Raw genomic sequence first — 5,590 nt, forward strand, 5'->3', positions numbered from 1 at the left:
TTCCTCCTTCATCAACATGCAAGTGCTTTTCCTTCCGTGCCTGCCAGACAGGCGGATGGAAGAGGCCGGCATGGCCTTCCTTGTCAGTAGTTCTCCATTCTTTGATGTGAAAAGAGGCAGCACAGTCATTTAAACTTGATCCAACCTCTTTGCATCTCACGAAGTTAAACAGCTAAAAGAAGTAAAATAAGAAGGTGGTGCTTATGGAATGTACAGTGCATATTGGCCGTGCACGCCTCATTACGACTCGCCTGCTTGCTTCTTCTGTTTAGTCCTTTCTTTTGAAGGCAGTGGATTTTTCCTCGCGTTTCTGTTTTCTTCAGTGTCGACTTATGGAATTTCTCAGTCTCAGCCATGTTGGGTTTGTCAGACACGGTTGCAGAGGAAGCAGAGGAGTTCTGAGTGAGTGAAGTAGGGTCTGGGCAGTGCTCGCTGCACAGTGCTGGAATATTTCTTTAATGGCATACTTTTTATGAGTGATACGTGAAATGAAGAAATTTTTTAAAATGTTATTCAAGAGGTTTATTGTTTTGCTTCCAGTTTTATTCAGATACAATTGACATACAGCTCTGTACAAGTTCAAGGCGTATGGCATAATGACTTGACTTACTACATCATGACTCAGTGACCACAATAAGTTTAGTGAAAATAAAACATCTCACATATTAGACAAAATAAGAGAAAAAGGAAATATTTTTCCTGTGATGAGAGCTGTAAGGATTTAATCTCTTAACAATTTTCACATATAACATACAGCAGTGTTACTTATATTTTTCATGTTGTACATTACATCCTTAGTACTTGTTTACCTTATAATTGGAAGTTTGTACCTTTTGACCACCTTCATCCAATTCCCCCTCCCCATAACCTCTGCCTCTGGTAACCACAAATCTGACCTCTTTTTCTATGAGTTTGGTGTTGAAGTATAAATGAGCTACAACTCCATGTTAGCTTCTGGCGCACGCCATAGTGTTTCGATATTTCTATACATGTTTTAGTGATCACCATGATAAGTCTGGTTCCCATCGTTCATTATATAGACATTATTATAACTCTATTCCCCATGCTGTACATTTCATACCCATGACTCATTTATTTTGTAACTGTTAAGTTTGTACCTCTTAATCTCCCCCACCCATTCCTCTCAGCTGCCCTCCCTTCCAGCTGGCAGCCCCCTTTCGTCTCTGTTTTCTTGTGTTTGTTTACTTGTATTTTTTATATTCCACATAAAAGTGAAGTCATACCATATTTGTCCTTCTCTGACATTTCACTTAGCATAATATCCACTAGGTCCGTCTGTGTTGTTGCAAATGGCAAGATTTCGTTCTTTTTTTATGGCTAATATGCCATTGTATATGTATACTACATCCTTTTTATCCATTCAACTATGTTTGGGCACTTAGATTGCTTCCATATCATGGCAATTGTAAATAATGCTGCAATGAACATAGGGGTGTGTATATATATATATACACACATATATGTATACACATAGATATACATATCTTTTCCAATTAATGTTTTTTCTTACTTTGGATAAATACCCAGACATGGGATTTCAGACTGTATGGTAGGTCTGTTTTTAATATTTTGAACAACCTCCATACTGTTTTCCATAGTGGCTGCATCAATTTACATTTCCACCAGCAATGTACAAGTGTACAAGGGTTCCCTTTTCTCCTCATCCTCGCTAACATTTGTTATCTGTTGCCTTTTTGATAACAGCAGTTCTGACAGGTGTAAGGTAATATCTCACTGTGGTTTTGATTTGCATTTCCCTGATGATTACTGATGTTGAGCATCTTTTCATGTTGGCCATCTGTATGCCTTTGGAAAATTGTTTATTCAGATCCTCTGCCCAATTTTCAATTGGGTTGTTTGTTTATTCAGCGTTGAGTTGTATAAGTTGTTTGTATATTTTGGGTAACCCCTTCTTGGGTGTATCATTTGTAAATATCTTCTCCCATTCACTAGACAACATTTTCATCTTGTTGATAGTTTCCTTCGCTGGGCAAAAGTTTTTAGTTTGGTGTACTCCCATTTGTTTTTTGTTTTTGTTTTTTGTTTTGTTTTGTTTTGTTTCCCTTGACTGAGGAGATATATCCAAAAAATATTGCTAAGACCAATGTCAAAGAGTGTATTGCCTATGTTTTCTTCTAGGATTTTTATTTTTTCAAACCTTGTATTTAAGTCTTCAATCCATTTTGAGTTTATTGTTGTATATGGTGTGAGAAAATAGTCCAGTTTAATTATTTTTCATGTAGCTGTCCAGTTTTCCCAGCACCATTTATTGAAGAGGCTATCTTTTCCCCAATGTATATTATTAGGAAGACAATATTCCCCAAGTTGATCTACAGTTTCAGTGCAATCCCTATCAAAATACTAGATGGTTTTCTTGTAGAAATTGAGAAATAAACCCTAAAATTCATAAATTAATAAAAAGGAAATGAATAGTCAAACCAATATTGAAAGGGAAGAATGAAGCTGGAGGACTCACCCTTTCTAATTCCATAACTGACTGCAATGAGAATAGATTTTAAAAGTTATCATCCAAAGGAAAAATATAGATAACTATGCGAGGTTGATAGATGTTAACTTATTGTAGTAATCATTTTGCAATACATACATATATAAAATCATTATGTAGTACACATTAAACTTATACAACACTTTATGCCAATTATATCGCAATAAAACTAGGAGGGGGAAAAGTACTACAAAGCTGCAGTTATCAAGACACTGTGGTCTGGAGATGAATGAAACAGAACTGAGTACAGAAATAAACCCTTTAATTTGGGGTGAGTTAATTTTCAACAAGAGTGCTAAAACAATTCAAGGGGGAAAGAATAATCTTTTCAACAAATGGTGTTGAGACAACTGGACAAACATAAAAAGGATTGAAATTGGACGCCTTCTTCCCACCACACACAAAAATTAACTCGACGTGAATCATAGACCCAAGTGTAAGAGCTACACCTATAAAACTCCTAGAAGAAAAGATGGGAGTAAATCTTTATAAACTTGCATTAGGCAAAGTCTAATGAGATACACCATCAGAAGCATAACTGACAAAAGAAAAATGCATAAATCAGACTGTATCAAAATTAAAAGCTTTTGTGGTGCAAACGATACCATCAAGAAAGTGAAAACACAACCTATAGAATGCGACTATTCCCAAATCATATATCTGATAAGGCACTTATATCCAGGACATAGAAAGAACTCTTACAGCACAATGATTAAAAAAATAAATACTCCAATTAAAATAATGGCATCTAATTACACATTCCTCCAAAGAAGATATGCAAATGGACAATAACACATGAAAAAAACACTCAGCATCATTAGTCATCAGGGAAATAGAAATCAAAACCTCAATGAAAAGCTGCTTCACTCAGTCACAGAAAGACGTAATAACAAATGTCCGAAAGGATTTGAAGAAATTGAAAGTCTCATTCACTGTTGCTGGAAATGTAAAATGGTACAATTGCTTTGGAAAACAGCTTGTCAGTTTCGTTAAAACAGTAAACATAGACTTACCATATGACATGGCAATTTCACTCCTAGGTATCTATTCAAGAGAAATGAAAACTTATGTCCACACAAAAACTTGTACTTGAATATTTTAGAAGTGTTTTTCATAGTAGCCAAAAAATGGCAACAACTGTAATGTACATCAGCTGGTAAACAGATCAATAAAATATGGTATATTTATATAACAAAATATTATTCAGAAATAAAAAAAAGAGTGAAGTACTGATTATCAATACTGATGAATCTTGAAAACACCATGCTGAGTGAAAGAAGCTGGTCACAAAGAACCACATATTGCGTGATTCCATTTATATGGAATGCCCAGAATAGGCAAATCCATAGAGAGAGAAGAGATTAATGTTGCCTAGGGCTGGGGGAGGTGCAGTAAAGGGAACTGACTTCTAATGGGTAAAGGGTTTCCTTCTGCAGTGACAAAATGTCCCAAAATTAGATGTGGTGATGACTGTACATCTCTGTGAATGTCCTAAAAACCACTGAATTGTACACTTTGGATGGGTGAATTGCATGATATATGAATTAAATCGCAATACAATTAGGTAAAAACCACATAAGCAAGAGGCAGAAAGAATGCTATAGACTATATTTACTAAAATTTCTCAGGGAGTATAGAGGCTCTTTGCTTATGAAATAATGCTTTTTTTTCACCTTCAAGCCATGATATTTGTCATGTGAGAGCACATGTTTCATTACAATAGCTCATGATCTATTAAAAATATGTTTATAAATATAATAAAATTGTAGGGTGAACTAATTCTTATTTATAACTCAGAAAATATAATAAAGATGCAGACTGGATGACTATATCCCAGCCACTGTGCATATCAGCTGGTCTCCATCCACTTCTCCACTCTTCTCTGCCCTCTGCTCCTTAAGCAGCTGACCTCCACGGACTGCATCACCTACACTCCCTGGGATTCTGGCTTACAGTGAGTTTGACCAGTAGAGACATGGGCAGGGGACCAGAAGGCAGGAGGAGAGAGACCTGATTAAATATCCCTCCTCCCTCCCTACCACACCATGGTTTTATCAGTAGCGTATTCCCTGTGGCCACAACCCCTGTCTGCAATCCTATCTTCACGGTTCTTCCAGCTATTGAGAGGGTCCTGTAACACCCTTCACTCACTCCCCTTTTCCCTCCATTTTTAGGAGTAGAAAAGCTTTCTTCTGGGACCATTGCTTAGTTTCATCATCACCTCTCCTCGGTGCCCACACCTGGGTATTTAGTCCTTCATTGTACCTGTTATCTTTTTCCTATGGGAGGAAGGGGACGCAGGGGGCCTCAGTGGAGACACAGCTTTTCACATCAATTCCTCATTCAACACGTACTCTGGCCTTTCAGACCCATCAGGTTCTCAGACCCATCAGGCTGAGCCCACTGCTGTCTTCTGTGTCCTAATACAGTCACACTCACAGCCTCAGTCCTTCCTCAAGGTGAGTAACAATTCATCCAGAAGTAGCAAAGCCCAAATTAGACATGTTTTGCTTACTATGCCAGATCTCTGAGGGAATGATTTTTTAAAGTACAAAAAATATTTGGGTGGATTTCTTGTGGGTTAAGAAATATATTGCACTCTTTTTCAAGGATGCTTTAGCCATGGGTATTTATCCATTTCCTTCAAGTTGTATAATATCCGATCTCTTCACTGACATCCTGGCTGGAGAGGTTTTCTCTACAGCAACTGAAATGCCCAATAAGGGGATGTTTATAGCCTTTCACTCGTCATGAACCCATCTCTTGATGGTGAACGCAGAAGCTCACTTTGAGGGACGTCGGTCTCTGGGATGCAAGTTGAGGGACCCCTGAGCAGAGTCCCTGTCTGGGACTGTCGGCCCCTCCACCTGTCACTCTACTGTGATGGGTTTAGCCCTTTCATCAGGGTTTCTCTAAGTGTGTGTCTACATTTGGAGAGTGGAGACTGACACTGTCCAGCCCATTAATGCTTGTCACCCAGGGGATGGGGCTGGAAGGAAGAGGGGCAGAGAGAAATTATTAACAATTTATGGCATCATTTCACTGGTTACAATGAAACAGAGC

At 37.9% G+C, this 5,590-nt stretch overlaps 1 pseudogene; it reads right to left on the reverse strand.

Annotated features, from left to right (window-relative positions):
- Positions 1-240: 240 nt before the first annotated feature.
- On the reverse strand, positions 241-383 carry LOC130830427 (thymosin beta-4-like; annotated as a pseudogene).
- Positions 384-5,590: the final 5,207 nt, after the last annotated feature.

Source organism: Hippopotamus amphibius, chromosome 10 (assembly GCF_030028045.1).
Source record: "Hippopotamus amphibius kiboko isolate mHipAmp2 chromosome 10, mHipAmp2.hap2, whole genome shotgun sequence".
Classification (NCBI taxonomy): domain Eukaryota; kingdom Metazoa; phylum Chordata; class Mammalia; order Artiodactyla; family Hippopotamidae; genus Hippopotamus; species Hippopotamus amphibius.